This window comes from Macrobrachium nipponense, chromosome 21 (assembly GCF_015104395.2).
Source record: "Macrobrachium nipponense isolate FS-2020 chromosome 21, ASM1510439v2, whole genome shotgun sequence".
In the NCBI taxonomy this organism is placed as follows: Eukaryota; Metazoa; Arthropoda; class Malacostraca; order Decapoda; family Palaemonidae; genus Macrobrachium; species Macrobrachium nipponense.
In genome coordinates this window covers 8,826,227-8,843,726 of record NC_087212.1, presented here as the reverse complement: position 1 = coordinate 8,843,726, position 17,500 = coordinate 8,826,227, and the positions used below count along the sequence as shown (strand labels likewise).

The window sequence follows — 17,500 nt, the reverse complement described above, 5'->3', positions numbered from 1 at the left end:
AAGCACGATCAAGTGTCCGATATCACTGGCCGATCAAAATTTAATCGAGGCAGCAACCCGATTTTTGAGAGGAAATCTGGTTGACGTGGTGGGGCCTTCTTTTTTTTTTTTTTTCACCCACTACATTATGCTACTCAGGACCCACTACGACTTTTCGTAGGTCCTGAAGCTACTGTGTCAATATATATATATATATATATATACTATATATATATATATATATATATATATATATATATATATATATATATATATATATATATATATAATATATTATTTCACCTATGTTATGGAGAGGGATTAAACGCAGTTTGGAAATAATTATACAAATTTACCGTTACGTGATAGAGAATAAGGACATACGAAAAAAAGCAAAATATGTCAGAGAGATTAAAAGAAGGAGAGAGAGAGAGAGAGAGAGAGAGAGAGAGAGAGAGAGAGAGAGAGAGAGAGAGAGAGAGAGAGAGCTTATACCGACAAAATAATCAGTAAATTTACTGTCAAAAAGAGAAAGAAACGAAAAAAATATTAATAGAAAAAAAAAAACACTATGAAATTGAACCCAGACCCAGCCAAAAAGTGTAGAGAGAGAGAGAGAGAGAGAGAGAGAGAGAGAGAGAGAGAGAGAGAGAGGAGACCAGAGAGAGATGAGAGAGAGAGAGAGAGAGGCCGGTCTCATCTTCCCCGTCAGTGAGGTTATCTTTCAATGAGGAGCTTTTGAGGCCCGGCGGTGGAACGCAAATCGTACCCAGAATGTGCCCGGCCTCTGCCTCTTTACCCAGCGATCACGGATGACCGTCCTAGCATATTGATTAGCGGCGATAGAAGAAGAAGAAGAAGAAGAAGAAGAAGAAGAAGAAGAGGCAGGAAGGAGATGAAGAAGTAGACAATGTTGAGAGATGCGATCTTGTAAATTATGTATAGTTTACACGTCCCCTGAATGTCATTATTATTATTATTATACAAACTGGGCTTGCTATAATTCTCGTTAAATTGGAGTCAAATACCTTTTTCGCTCTTTTTGTAGTTGCTAAATATAATTTTATTCAATGCGGTCGTTATCAATACGTATTTTTAATAATCTTAGATCATTATCTCTTTCATTTACATATTCTTATTTCAAAGTAACTAACCCCTTGAAAAAAGTGACCATAAAAGATAGAAAAAAAGGCTTATCTTTTATGAACTGCAAAAACCAAACTAAACCAAACCTAATCAACCCATAGGAAAAATTATATATTTTTTTTTATTTATCTACTTATTTTTGGTAATCAGACAGTTTAACATTTTTCCTTGAAAATAAAAATAAATAATAATAACCATATATAAAATAAATAAATAAATAAATAAATGAATAAATAAATAACAATAAATAAAATAAATAAAAGATAAATAAAAAATATATATAAAAATATATACATATAAATAAAAAATAAAACAAATAAAATTAAATGAAAAAAAAATAAACTAACATTCCAGCCTTTCCAGAGTTGGGCTAGAAATCTTACATGGAAAACTTTATCTCTTCTGTGTTTTGCATTCTACGTGCAATAAAACATTTTCCCCTTATCTTGCAATGCAAAATTTCTTCCTTGGAGAGAGAGAGAGAGAGAGAGAGAGAGAGAGAGAGAGAGAGAGAGAGAGAGCACTTCGACAAAAAGGACAGCACCTTTCCAAGGGCTTCAGTACCCCTATACAATGCGGCTTACGGGGTGGGGGCAACCTGTAACCATCCACTACGATAAAATTTTCGATTATTTCTTTTTTATCAGAAACCAAATGATTTTATCTGGAAATTTTTTTTATAAGTATTTATATACTGAAGACACGACGAACATTCAATGACCTATTGATGAAAATAAATTAATTAACCCTTTTTTTCCTAAAAAAAAAGTGGCCCATCTGAGAACAAGGACGTTTCAATAAGCTACTACCTCTCGGCCTATGCACAATATAGGGTTAAGTAATATATAAAAAAACTTTTAAAAATTAACTCTCTCTCTCTCTCTCTCTCTCTCTCTCTCTCTCTCTCTCTCTCTCTCTCTCTCTCTCTCCTTATTCCCCACTGGGTTCCAGACATTGCATTTGTTCCAATCTCTCTCTCTCTCTCTCCAAAACCCATATATACACCAACCCTCCGCGACATCCCTTTCGTCAACCGCAGCGAGCCCTCCCATGAAGCCCCATGACTCCATGTTCAATCGTTCATGTTGCAACCTTCCTTATTACATGAAGCCTTACCCTTGGATAATATTGTAAAGAGAGACCTCCTCATTATCGAGTCGGCTGAGACGACGTGCAACCAGTTATGCAACATCGTCACTGGGAATTAGGGAGACGCACTGCGAATTTTTCTCCTCATTAAGGTGTATATAATATATGTGTGTGTATATATATATATATATATATATATATATAATATAAAGATTATATGTATTATATATAACGTGAATGTGATTGTTTCACAATGCAGTAACTTACGAAAGCACCAGCAAGCTATTTGGCGGTGAAAACAAGAAGTAAATTTAAATTTTAAACATAAAAGGTAAACATAAATGAGTATGTATCTATATATACTATATATATATATATATATATATATATATATATATATATACATACATATGTGTAAGTGTGTGTGTTTTATAAAGCTATAACTTATAAGAGCACCACCATGCTATGTCATAGTGAAAACAAGGAGAATAATTAAAATTCCAAATGTAAAAATTGAACAGATTTTCTTAATAAATAAATATAACAAAAAAAAAACGAACGGAGCTATGAAATATTCTATCAAATTCCTGCATGCCGCTGAGGATAAAAGATCTCATAATCTGCATCCTTTTAAGACCTTAAAATAAAATTGCTTTTTAAATGAAAATTTTTTTTTTTTTTTGTTTTTTTTTTTTTTTTTTATTACGGTGACAGAACAAATTTTCATCATATTGATACTGGATGTTGTCTGAGGAATAATACGCCCCTTTGAAAATAAAGCCATAAAGAACTTCCTTCCGACGTCCAGAAAATTTAATTATAAAGATCAAAAAGAAAAAGATAAAAAAAAGAAAATATGAGCGCTCTCATTCTTTATAAATGAAAAGTTCTTAAACGCCTTTGACATCTTTTGTTGTATAAGGGAAAAACTCACAAAGTCAACACAGTGAAAAAACAAAAATATTGAGTATGTATGTGTATGTGTGAGTGTGGGGGCGCTCAATAACTTATCGCACACACATCACAAACAGGTTGAATACATGTTAACGACTTACTGTTACTCCTAACCGGTGCTTCATACCAGCATTTGCCACAGATACGTTCTCCACTGTCTGTCATTGGCTTGCTCTCAACCTGTTTGAGATATCGGTCGTCGACTTGATTTCAACATGTATGTGATAGGTCGTCGACTTGCTTTCAACCTGTATACAATAGGTCGTCGACTTGCTTTCAACCTGTCCATGATAGGTCGTCGACTTGCTCTCAACCTGTTTGTGATAGGTCGTCGACTCGCTTTCAACCTGCCTACGATAGATCATCGACTTGCCTTCAACCTGACCAAGACAGGTCGTCGACTTACTTTCAGCCTTTTTGTGATAGGTCGTCGACTTGCTTTCAACCTATTTATGACATGTTTGCAACAAGTTACAGCATGTGCTTCTGACCTGTTTTCGTGAAGTGTGAACGCAACCTTACGCTCTTTCTCCTCAGGGAAAATCTCCCCCTTATCCACTAACATCATTATCAACTCTAATTCCGCAATGCTAATGCTCTCAACCGCGCCTCCTTGTGACCCATTGCCAGACCTCATGTCACTCTTGGGGATGGAGTTGCGAGCCAAAACCCGATGAACAAATGGCCATCAAAAGAACAAGAAGATTTACATGAACGTTGGAGAGAGGAGAGGAGACGGGGGAGGGGGGGAGGGGAAGGGTGGGAGAAGAGAAGGAAGACAAGGCACACCTAACCTTCTTGATTCATTTGCCTTTCAATTCGGCAAATTAATAAGATCACAACGATGCCCCACAAAAAGTGCAAGTAATCCCTCTTCAATCACACCAGCTGGGCGATAGCATCGACGGGCCGCTGATGGGAAAAATTAATAAAGACTTAACATCCAGAAAATTAATAAGCGAATAAAACCGCCGGGACGCTCGCTACCATCACCGCAGACGGATACGGAATCTCGCGGGGCATCAGTTTAAGAGACTGTGTGTGTGAAGATCACTCAAAAGTGCCTTGTTGAGGGAGGTCGTAAGGATCCAAGTGCCCTGCGTCCTCCGTTTCTCGTTTTTCTGACATGTGGCGATGTTGGTTTAAGTCTGATTGTCTCACTTGAAGATTTTAAATCATATATTTGCTTATTTCTTTACTTGGAGAAATTATATAGAGTGCCACTTACCTTTGCAACTTAAGGCCTTTGGAACTTCTTCCAAATAATAATAATAATAATAATAATAATAATAATAATAATAATAATAATAATAATATAGGGAATTCCATACAGTAGCACCTGGCTTTACAAACTAGGGCATTTTAGACTTCTTCCAAATAATAATAATAATAATAATAATAATAATAATAATAATAATAATAATAATATAAAGACAAAAATCGTCAATATGGTGACCGCCATTTCCAACAGACCCAGAAGTAGACTGCAACCAAAATGAAGATTAATCACTTATATAAAGATTGCGAGAGGATAAAAACGAAGGACTCGGCAGAGACAGAGAGAGACCCCACCCAAGAGGCACTCCCTGCTATATTCGCTGCTGCCTCCTCCTCCTCCTCCTCCTCCAAATCTCCCTCCTCCCCTTCCTCGTCTACCGCCTCCTCCTCCTCTTCTTCCTCCCCCTCCTCATCCATGGACACCAACTCCTCCTCCTCCTCCCCCTCCTCCTCCGTGGAAACTAAGGCCTCCTCCTCATCCTCCGTGGAGATCACCACTACCTCCTCCTCCTCCTCTCCGCCGAGATCACCTCCTCCTCTTACCTCCCCGTCCCCCTCCGTGGAAACCAAGGCCTCCACCTCCTCCTCCGTGGAGACCACCACCACCACCTCCTCCTCCTAGAAGTGATGAATCGGAAACCCACACTTAAAGACCTCATCAGTCACCCCCTGAACTCACCGCTTTCAACAAATATGTAGATGATCCAGTTATGCAAGTGCTGCTGCCACCGCCGTAATAACAAACGCTTGTATACACATACACACCCACAACACTGACACATACATACACATGCGTACAACGGTTCGAGTCCTGCCGGTGACGAGGGACTTATCAATTATAATCCTCCATGCATGGGTAAGTATTCCCGATTATAGTTACTGAATATAAAAGTAGTAATATAAATATATATATATATTATATATATATATATATATATATATATATATATATATATAATATATATTTATATATATATGAAACTCACTAATACCCAGCCCATACCTATCAACAAAAAAAAGAAAAAGTGTGAGAGTGAGGGTACGAAACAAGTAGCAACTAGGTCGTAGGACCTGCTGTGCTGAATGTGTTCGCAAACCCATATTATCCTTTGCAATGGCACTCATGCCAGTTGGCTCATCAAGTGACCTCTGCCATTACATTCAGCTTTTGACATCATGCTGGTTTTCTTTTCACTTTTCCAATACCACTCATGTAGATTGATTACTGTGTATGTATGTATGTATGTATGTATGTATGTAGTATGTATGTATGTATGTATGTATATATATATATATATATATATATATATATATATATATATATATATATATATTTGTGTTTGTGTCTGTAAAACTTACGAAATATTTATCATTCCTCTTGAAGATGCTCAATAAAAATATAAACCAAAAACAGGTCAAGATTCCTATCCACTATTTCATTATGCCTTGCACCTATACAGTGCAAGCCCACACACACACACACACACACACACACACACACACACACACACACACACACACATTTACTTATTTATTATATATGCATATAAATGTGTGAAAACAATAAAAATAAATAAAAATAAATAAATAAAGAAGCTAAAAACGCAGAACAAGAAATCATACGTTGCAACCGGACGGTGAAACCAGACCACAGGTTCAAAAAGATGACTAACAAAAACAGATTGAGAGAGAGAGAGAGAGAGAGAGAGAGAGAGAGAGAGAGAGAGAGAAGACACAAGATATATACTCAGCGATTTTCCACGGAGACTCGGGTGATGTTATTTGGAGGTGACGCTGCCAGCCAAATCATGTCATCCAGCCTATATACCGAATTCCAAAGAACCAGCCGACAATACTCTTGCGGAATCAAAAATGACATAGTGTATATATATTTGTATGTGTATATAGATATATATATATATATATATATATATATATATATATATATAGAAGAAATTAAAGAAATAAAAAAAGGAATTATAACAATTTACCAGTGCAGAAGTATTTCCATAGAAACCAATAATGAAATATTTAAACACTCGTAAAAAGTGGAATACAAATAATATTTAATGTAAAACAATAAAAATAAAAATATATACACACCACACACACACACACACACACACACACACACACACACACACATATAGTATATATATATATATATATATATATATATATATATATATATATAAATATATAAATTATAAATCTGAAACAAAACTGCCCTTAAGCTTTCAGAAAAAAAGGAGGGAAAATAAATAAACCGATAAACAAATAAATGAAAAAAAATAAATAAATAAAAATATTATACAAATTGACCCTGGAACAAAAACGCAGGGGTAAAAGCCCTATGTAACGAAATACCCCAATCAGCCAAACTTGCAAGGATTTGGTAACAGAAGAAGGACCGGGAGGAAAACAAAGCGCAGTTTTGCACCGAAATTAGAGTTATAAATATCGCGCGAAATAAAGGCAGAGGGGGAAAAAAGAAACGGGAAAAAAATTGCAGCCGCGTAAAAGACAAGAAAATAAATATGTAAATAAAAAAAAAAAAAGAGGGAATTCGAAACTTAATTCTTGCATCCCAAACCCAACTCCAATTTCGAGGCGGGATTGAGCGGCAGAGGAGGAGGAGGAGGAGGAGGAGGAGGAGGAGAAATGAATGGAAATATAAAAAGATGAAAGTTAATAATTCATGTCATTCTCTTACGCATCTACTACTTTTTGACATTTGTCCTAAACATTTCGGGGTTTCGCTGTGTTGAGAGAGAGAGAGAGAGAGAGAGAGAGAGATGAAATTTCATTTCACGCTTGTCATATTTTTTCTATAGGATTAGCAATATGCTATTGGCTTATAATCACATATTCCAGATTCCTAATCAATGTCATATGTTATTGCCTGTAAGGCACCCGTTCAGTGTCTATTTAGCGCCACACACGACAGAATACATAAGGCCAATCACGCAAGCGATCTAACTGTATTTCATACATATGTCTATCTGTCTCTCCATCTATCTATCTTACACACACACACACACACACACACACACACACACACATATATATATATATATATATATATATATATATATATATATATATATATATATATATATATATATATATAATTATAATGTGTGTATTAAATTAAATTATATAACTCTACGTTAGCCAACAGCCCTCAAAATATTTATCGTATCAGCATTTTTTTTTTTTACCAATACAAACTATAAACAAAAAAAGCCTTACACGAGTGCATGTATTTGCGTACATTTCACTAAATGTAAGAAGAATCCGGTAATTTTGGCTCAAAGTAAGACAACAAACGCACCAAAACTCATCATTTTAAATACAAATTATGAGGCGCATTAACTTTGTGCATACAATTATATATATACCATAGCCCTAATGTATCTATTTAAATATTTAACAGTTTACCTTCATCTCATGGCTTGTCATTAACTTATGATTGCATTCGCGTAAGGGTTACTTAACTGAGGGAGATCATACTTTACAAAACAATTGCGAATTACTATTACGAATGATTGAAAAACGACAGAACATTTTGAATAAAATCACAAAAATAAAATCTGGCCTCCCCTTAGCCTGATGGAAACTAAATATCTTCAATAATATTTATTAGGCAACAAGCATAAGGTGCAAAATAAAAACGTGAGAGCAAAAGAAAGACAATAAAGGAAAAAAACCTGCCGACGCTCATAACTTACGGCCTTCCCAGGTGCATGAGACCGTGCTTGCATAAGGCCTGCCTTAATTCAGAAGAAGAAGAAAGAAGAAAAAGAAGAAGAAGAAGAAGAGGAACGCTCATAATGTGGGTGTGATGCGAAACTAGGGAGGCGTGCCTCGACCTGTTGGGGGTTGCGCCCTTAGTGGAGGGTGGGTGGGTGGGTGGGAGTGAGGGGAGAGAACGGGAGTTGGAGGAGGAGGAGGAGTGGGCGAGCAAAGAGTTGATGTCTCGATGCGAATCTGGAGATGTTTGGCGAGATAAAAAGTGCATGAAATTTGCGAGGGATGAGGAAGATTATTGGGGCCGGAATATTGTCGTAAGGATGACGGGAAATGAGGGAATGTGAGAGCGGGGGAACAAACAAAGCTGAGGGGGAATGGGGGAAGGGGAGAAGAGAGGGAGGAGGGAAGGTTTGTGGAGATAAAGAAGAATGTCAGCGTCACGCGTTCTTGATGAAAAAAATAAAAACTGTTCATGGTGTAAGAAATAGGTTCTGATATAATAAATAAGCATGCAGGTGTATATAATATATATACTATATAATCCTTCACCTGACACACCCCATTCCTAATTAACGCCAATCCGTAAATTCCAGACGCCAAATCAAATAACCCCGACCTTGAACGTACATGTGCACGTATGCAGCGAGCATAGTTGCGTTTCAATTAGCAAAGCGACTTCAAAAAAGAAACGTGTGCGTTACGGTACGGGGGGGGGGTGGGGGGGGAGGGGGGGGGGGGGGGGGGGTGGTACGGACACGGGCCAGCAAGACCTCGCTCAAGCGGGCAGTGACGCCGCTGGCCCACGGGGCATGCCACTACAAACATGACGACGCGTATGTACCAGGGGGAAAAGCAAAACATACCACCGCATACCCCCGGAGCCGCTCCAAAGACAAATCCCGTCTAATACTACTACCATTACTACTGTGGCCTTAGAGTACCATGGAGCCGTTCCAAAGGAAAATCCCGTCTACTACTACTATTACCTTAAAAGCACCGCTGCAGTCGGTATCCTGGGAGGACTCGCTTCCTGGAGAACCTAGCCTACGCTTTGTGAATTATGGGAGAGAGTGATTTAAAAGAGCCAGCCTGGGAAAAAAAAACTATACGGGCTCACTCACAGAGAGAGAGAGGAGAGGGGGGGAGGATAGAGCGTGAGAGAGTGACGGCAGATAGATGGAGACAGATAGTATCTAGGGTGCAAGCGGCACCCCCTTGCAGGCCAATATCGTGACCGAGTCTCCCCGGTGTCATTAACGCCGAAAGTCGGGTCTCCCGAAAGGTTGACCTCGCCTCTACGGCTGCAACCCCTTCGCCCGACCTATGCCCCATCGCAAATTATGGCATTTCGGGGAAGGAGGGGTTTAAAGTAAAGGTTAAGATCGGGTGGGGGGGGGGGGGGGGTTAAAGTTGGTTTAAGAGGGGGGGTGGGGGGGGGAGGGTGGGTTCTGGTTGCAAAGTTGGGCCGGCCAAATGCCGGCCCGTTTTTATTTGTGATGGAGATGTCAGGACAGGACTTGGCTTAAAACTGCAGCTAGCATCCCCACCATGGATGGAGAGCCAATACTGTCATCCCATTTACCTGTTGTAGCAAATACATCCCGCCGAAACATAACTTCTAATAAAAGGAAGTTGCAAAGGGTAAGGTAAGGTAAGCTCCGCTCTCTTCTCTCTCTCATCCTTCTCTCTCTCTCTACTCTTCTTGTGGGACAGCCGGCATAAGAAGAAAAATACCCAGCTACAACAATATCAAAGCGAAGAACATTTAGGATGAAGCTTCGTCATGAAGGCGGAAAGAAGAAAAAAATACTCTCAATTGTTAGGTATGCGACCATTAAAGTCGAAGAGGAACTCATTATCTCGCATCATTAGAACCTTTGGGAACCGCGGGATAGAAACCGTCCGCTATACACGGCAAAATAAATAGATACACCCACACCAACACCCATTTCCCTTTTAATTTGAAAACCACCCCTCCCAAATACTTTAAGCTTGGCCCCTTCTTTTTGCTGCTCCCGCCCTTTATGTCCTGTTTTTTGTTACTTGAGCTAAAAGTCATGCACATTTTGCAACCTAAAAATGGCAAACAAAACATCCACTTTCACCTGGTTTGGGTTAGTTTTGGCGCCAAAGCTTCCAACCTAAGGCCTTCAAGATTTTCAAATTATCAATAGTTTTTCAACGCTAAACTTAAATGTAAACTGACCATAGTTTTTAAAATTTTAACCTAAATTCAAATTAATTATGGTTTATCAATGCTTAACCTAACTTAAAGTTAAAATTTGACAATTTAGATTTCGAATGCTAAATCCTAAATGCAAAAACTAATAAGCAAAAACAAGTTTGTCAATGCTATGACTTGCAGTTGCAAAACAATTAAAAATGGACCAAAAAAAACCAACAAAAAAGGACTTCTACCGAGGTGATGGGTGAAAAGAATATGGACCAAGAAAAACAAAATAAACAAATTATAAAGCTTAAAAAACACGAAGTTGTCAAAAAAAATAAAAATAAAAAAAAGAGGGGCCATGGAGGGGAGGGAAAGAAACACGCAAGAAAAAAAAACCGAAGAAAAATAAAACCAATGTGATGGGTGGGGCAAGAGATCGATTCACAAAAACAATCGGAGGGGTTGTCTTCTCTTGAAGATGATGCTCGCTTGCTGCTGCTGCCGCGGCTGCTACAGGAAAACCCCCGATGGTCGTGGGGAGGCAGGCAGGAGGATGGAGGATTGGGTTAGGTCGGTCGGGTGGGGGTGGGGTGGTTGGACCGTGCGGTTTGTTGCGTTCGTGGTTCTTTCTTCCCCTTCCTCCTCCTCCTCCTCCCGGAGGAATCTCTTTCTTTCTCTCTCTTACTCGGTCGTGCCCTCGGGGTTTGGAAATAACAGGTTGCCGTGAATAACCGTGGAGTTTTCTGACCAGAAATCAGATTTTCATTCTTCAGAGGATGGCGAGCATTAAGGTTCGTCGGTCGTCGGTCGGTAGGGAGGAGGAGGAGGAGAAAGCAAGGTGAGGGAGGAGAAGGAGGTGAGGGGGTGGGATGGTGGAGATGGAACGCAAGAACGATCGTGGAGGTGGGAGGTGGGTGGAGGATGTTTTGCAATGGCAACTTTTAACGGTAGAATTTCTCCGTTTCAACGTCAATTTGTTCTTCTCCTAGGGAAAGAAGGTATTATAGCCTCTTCTCCCGCCGACGAAATGGAGAGACGTAGACCTTGAGCCTCCCTTACCTTTACCTTGTACATGACCTTCTAAACAACTTGTCTTGTTCGGGTTTGCCCCATGGGTCCCTTCCAGTGTGAAGGGCAACCCTCTAATGTCTACCAGAGAGTTAGCTAGTACCATCTTCCGGTTATATTTGGCATCTTTCCAATCTTGGATGGTCTGGGATGCAAGTTTCTAGATATTTGCTTCATGGAGCGTTCTATTCTTTAAAACACATCTCTACGCTCTCACTTCCTGATATAATTCCTCCGATGCGCAGTGGCAACGCATGAATAGGGACGACTGCATTATCGATGCTTGGGTGCGTAGTGGATTAATAATGTTCCTGTGTGCTTTTCCGTTATTTTTGTCCTTGGTCTAGCTTTGGGAAGGGCCACTATTAAAAGTCCTAACCTCTGCTTTGCCTTCTTTCTTGATATTTTTAGTTCCATGATTATTTTCTGCTATTGCCCTTACCTATTCGGTTTTCCATGCATGAATTATCATGTAAGCGTTCTCTTCTAGAAGAATGGATGAGAGAGAGAGAGGAGCGGAGAGAGAGAGGAGAGAGACCTGAAACTGTTGCGTTTAAAAAGGAGCGGGAGAGAAGAAAAGAAAGAAGGAAAAGCAAGAAAAGCCCGGCAAGGCGCCGCCACAAGATAAAGAATCATTTTTTTTTTGTTGTTTACAAAGGTTAGGGTAGGTCGGGAGGATGGCCCTCCGAGATAAAATCAACTCAACGCTGGATCGCGGAAGAACCTTAAGGTCGAGCGGACAACGCTGGAACTGCGACAACTCGACCGTATGGGCAACCTTATCGCAGCCAAGTACCTATGCGGCGGACCAAGCCTTACTAGGCAGCCACGAGCCATGACCCCCTTACCCAGCGCCAAGTTACTGGTGGGAATAAACTCTCGTACGTCTCTCTTCTTCCTCTCCTCTTCTCTCTCGGAAGTGCGTTCCGCCGCACCGGTAGTCGCCAAGACGAAAAACCTGACGCTCCACTAAAAAGAAAAAGTCTGACCAATTGAAAATACTTCCAAAATAAAAGAGAGTGAGAGGTAGGCAAAGACTGGACGATGAGAGAGAGAGAGAAACATAAAAGTTAAAAATCAAGACCTGTGGCAATCTGAACCAATAGCCCGTTACAAGAGAGACACACCTGCAGCACAAGAGAGGGATAGAGAGAAGAGACGAGCGTAGAGAAGGGCAAATTCAATGTCCCCTCGGACAACGTTTATAAGAGCCTCATTCTCGGTCCCGCAGAGGAAATAACCAGGGCGTTATTAAAACCATAACCGGCTGACGGAGGAATCAAAACAGGATTCTGACTTTGGAAGCTTGGGCGTTTAACCTGGGTGGTACGGGCCCCGGTGGTTGGCCTGCGTGACTGGGCCGCCTTTTGCCTTGCCTTCCCCCATTCCCACCTCCACGCCGTCCATTAACCCCCCCACTACGCTACCAATCCTCTCTTACCTACCTCCAACCAAAACCCAATCATCTTTCCATTTGGGCGTAAGGACAAGGGATGGGATGGGTGGGGGTGGTGGGGAGGAAGGAAGGAAGGAGGAAGGAGGAAGGGTCAGGAGGTGGGTAGTGGGAAGGGGGGCGGGTTTATAGGCTATGTGATAAAAGGGCGTACAGGAATTTTTTCCTGTACACATACAACAAACACAACACACAAACCACACCAAACCCACAAACACATATATATATTAATCTATATAATATTTATATATAATTATATATATATATAAATTAAATTTAATATATCTATATCATATCATTTATACTATATAAGAGTTAAACTATTCAAATAACGAAATAGCTGCTGGTCCCCATCAAACTCTTCTATTTTTAATTTTAAAGTGAGGGCTGGGGGGCTTAACACTCGGGGCTGATTGTTCCACCTTGGTGACAAGCAAAGATACTTGACTAACCCAACAAAAGTACAATTCTGCGCTTAGGTCAACAGTGTTAAATAAACACTTCTTAAAACCATAACGACCAAAACTAAATCTTGTGCGTCCAGTAAGATATGAAAAAATTTCAATGTGTATGCAAACAAACAGATAAAAGGAACTAGATGTGGCACAAACAAGTACGCTTTGGGGTACGAAAGATGCTTAATAATATCAAATATTTCCAGTAAATTTAACAGTTTTGAAACTCCAACTTTTTGGTATCAATTAACATCGGGGACGGTAAAACAGCGTTTGTAGATTTATTCAAGTTGTTCCACAGGTGGTGGATAACTTGGAAATGTAAACTGTAAACGAAAAAAAAAAAATCCACCTGAAACTTATGATATCAACGAATAAAAGAAAATAAATTAACTTATAGGGACCACAAACCCTTCAAAATTTATTTAAATTAAATTATATGTATGTGTATACAATACATAACACAAAAAACAAAAATATACGTAATATATATATACAAGTAAATTTAAATTCCGCCCACCGACGCTAATAAAACGAAGGAAGGGAAAATCACAGGAAAATAGAAATGGGAAAAACTTTACCCACATTAAAAGTTAAAAAGCTGAAACTACCTTTAATTTGAAAACTATGCAGAAGAAGAGAGCGAGAAGAGAGAGGAGACCCGGAAGAGAGGAGACCGAGAAGGAGAGAAGTGGCAAAAGGTCGGACACGGACCCACTTCGGTTCAAAGGCCAACAAAACCAAAGCGGCCGGGCGTAAGGGGCCCCCCCACCCAGTAATCTTGTTATTGTCAATCGCACAATTACGATATGGACAATGAAATCAGCAAGGCTGGAGGCCTGCCCCGTTCCATGCTTCTTATGGGCGTATGCACGGTGGCCAGGGGCCCGCCCTGCAAACATCGTGGGAGTAGGATCCTTACCTTCATAAAAGGAAGAGACGATTTCCAGTTCTTTGGAGACAGAAAAAGCCCCCTCTCGTGCATCTCTCTCTCTCTCTCTCTCCTCTCTCTCTCTCTCTTACTCTCAGCCCCCAACCAAGGACGGGATGTATGTTCTGGATGGGAAAAGAGATATTCTTCTAATGAAATACGCCAGGGTGGAGCCGTTTAATCGTAGCCGTATGCAACATTCTGGGAGGGAAAAAAATAGAAAACATCAACATCGGCTTTCTCTTCTCTTCTCCTCTTCTCTCCTCATTCAATTGTAGGTTTTGGTTTGGTATGGGACTGAAACCTAGGAGTGTTTTGATACCAATATAGTACGTCAATCCTAGGACAACCATAATATTAATATACGGTAATATATATATATAATATATCTTATATATAATATAAACTAACTATTACCACCGTATCATTATGGTGCCGTCTTTGTCTTACTAGCTTGACCTTGCAGGATTATATCTAACATCTCCGAATTTTGTTCCCAAATACTTTTCAAAATAAAACCAACACAACATATTTGTGTTAACAGAGAGAGAGCGAGACAGGAGAGTATATGATTATATATATATATTATATAGCTTATATTATATATTAATTATTAGCTAATATAATATAATATAACCTAACTTATATATAATATGATTATATATCATCATAGTGATGACGCTTTCTAGGGCACCAGCAGGAGCAAGTTGCACACACCCCTCTCCAAGCAATTTGCTACCAATGGTCGGAAAACCATTACTTATACTATTAGTTGTGTGAAGTACTGTGACCACCCACTTCCATGGGCTTTGGGCAATGACTCGTCGGAGCAGCTTGTGCAAAAATCTCAAGCGGACCTAAAAAAAAAAAAGAAGGGAAAAAAAAAAACTAGAATTACATATACATTGGAAGATTTTTTAGGATCAAACGCCAAAGCAACAGTAATTTGGAACCATTACTTATTAATTGAGGGATACCCACCCTACCTACCAAGTCAAGGATACGACTCTAGATCAAATGTTAAGAGCGCCTCTTGAATGCCAACGTTTCCTTAAATTTCCAAAAGCAAAACCCTGCAGGTAGGTATTAGATCAACGTCCAGAACAAATATCGGGATTACATCTCGGGGGGGAGATGAGTATTAACGCCGAAGACGAGATGTCAAGAACCATCTTTTCGTGGATCCGGGCCGACGTCGGAAGGGCTGTCCAATGGTAATGATTTATTTAGGCCGGGTCCCGTCTCTCGTCTTCAAAACCTGAATTACTACACACGCAAAGAACCGCTCCCGTTCACTACCTCCCTCGGAACCAATCGAGAATTCTCTGGAATGATCGATGTTCCTCCCATGTCAAAGACTACAAGAGTTCGGGGTTAGAGAGAAAGCTCTTCATCATAGACGATTATATTAATAATAATACCAACAGGAGGCAATGGCTATCATAAGTGCATAATAAAAGCAGGGGCTTGGATCATCCCAGCGAAACAATCAGAGAAGGAGAGGAGAGGAGGAGAGAGGAGGAGCGAGTGGGAGAGAGAGGAGGAGAGAAATATATCCTTTCTGCAAATCCCTCATTCATTAAACCTGGCACATCAAGGGGAACGAAACCGCCAAAGAAGGGGAAGGGAAAAAAACACAATCAATCCACGTCTTCAATTAAACCAACAATTTTCCTCCCCCACCCTTCCGTAATAATGGTACCTTTTGCAACTTGTTACAGAACAGTAAAAAAGAAAAACTCTCTCTCTCTCTCTCTCTCTCTCTCTCTCTCTCTCTCTCCTCACTCCGGGACATTAAGACTTTCTTTCCATCGCCAAATAAACAAAGCTAACCCGAAGACTTATTCGGGACCTCAAAACATTGTACCCTAATTACCAAACACGAGACGAAGCGCTTCTCACCCTGCGGTACAACGAGGAAAACAGAACCAGGTGTTTCCCCCCAGCCCGACGCTTTGCCGATTAATGGGGACTCAATTCATACGGGAAATAGGTATACTATTGGTTTTGGGTATTTGGACACAGAAAAACAGGGTGATGTGGTTCTCGATAACCGGGCATACGAAAACCGAATGAACTGGTTTTGGATCTAACTGGGCACAGGAAATAGGGCGAATTGGTTTTGAGCAACTTCGTCATAGGAAACTGGATGAACTGGTTTTGAGTAACTGGGCGTAGGAAATAGGATGAAATGGCTTTGGGTAGCTAAGCATAGGAAAAAGGAAAACTGGTTTTGGGTAACTGGGCATAGGAAATAGGATGAATTGACTTTGGGTAACTGGGCATAGGAAATAGGATGAACTGGTTTTGGGTAACTGGGCGTAGGAAATAGGATGAAATGGCTTTGGGTAACTGGGCACTGGAAATATGGAATGAATTGGTTTTGGATAAATCATAAGACTTTTGGAGGGCGAGACCAAAGAACATGTCGAACATTCAACAGACTCTGACATAAGACTCAGTTGGTCATACTTCCTGTCGTCTCTCTCTCTCTCTCTCTCTCTCTCTCTCTCTCTCTCTCTCTCTCTCTCTCTCCAATGACCTTCACCACTCTACCTCTCCTATTATCAATGCTTTGCTGATGCTTCAGAACGTCGTATTTCTCTTCGATCACTTCCTAACACTCTTTTGCTGATCATACTCAATCACGCATTCCCTTATCTCCCTTATCTTCAGTCTCTAATGTGAATGGGGATTAAAAAATGAATCAATAACAACGTTCCCCCACCCCCATCGCTCTGTGTCCTTTCCCATGCACATTTTAGATTTAACTGAGCCTCTCACTGTAATTAGTAACCACGATGTCCAGGTTGCTTCTATGAAGTTATAGAGAGACCAATCTATCCAAATTGCTACAACTGCTACTAAAAAAAATGGCCAATTTGTTTGAATACAATAATTTCCTTTCTCCATCTTGGTAGTTCATTCGTCCCAATTTGAATCACTGCTCCGATATCTAAGGTGTTTGTTCTGTCTTCGTTGCCTCTTTTTCTCCCATTTTTTACAGGTACTATTTCAGTTCCTGTTTCACTAGGTTCTAAAAGAGAAGTCTAAAAGAGAAGTCCTCCTCCTCCTCCTCCTCCTCTTAGAAGCCCTCGAAACACTCGTCAGGCCAACTCTCCTCACAATTCCTCAATGGAAATTGCTAACCTTCAGATAATTTGGTTCACTGACTGTTTCTTTCCTTCTACTGTTAAACTTTGGAATCCTCTCCCTGCTTCTGT

The 17,500-nt window shown here is 40.0% G+C and overlaps 1 protein-coding gene across 1 annotated transcript in view; it reads right to left on the bottom strand.

The window, feature by feature from the left end:
- LOC135197759 (ephrin type-B receptor 2-like) overlaps positions 1–17,500 on the bottom strand; it is a gene marked incomplete in the record, with an annotated part of 698,018 nt that overhangs the window by 505,770 nt on the left and 174,748 nt on the right.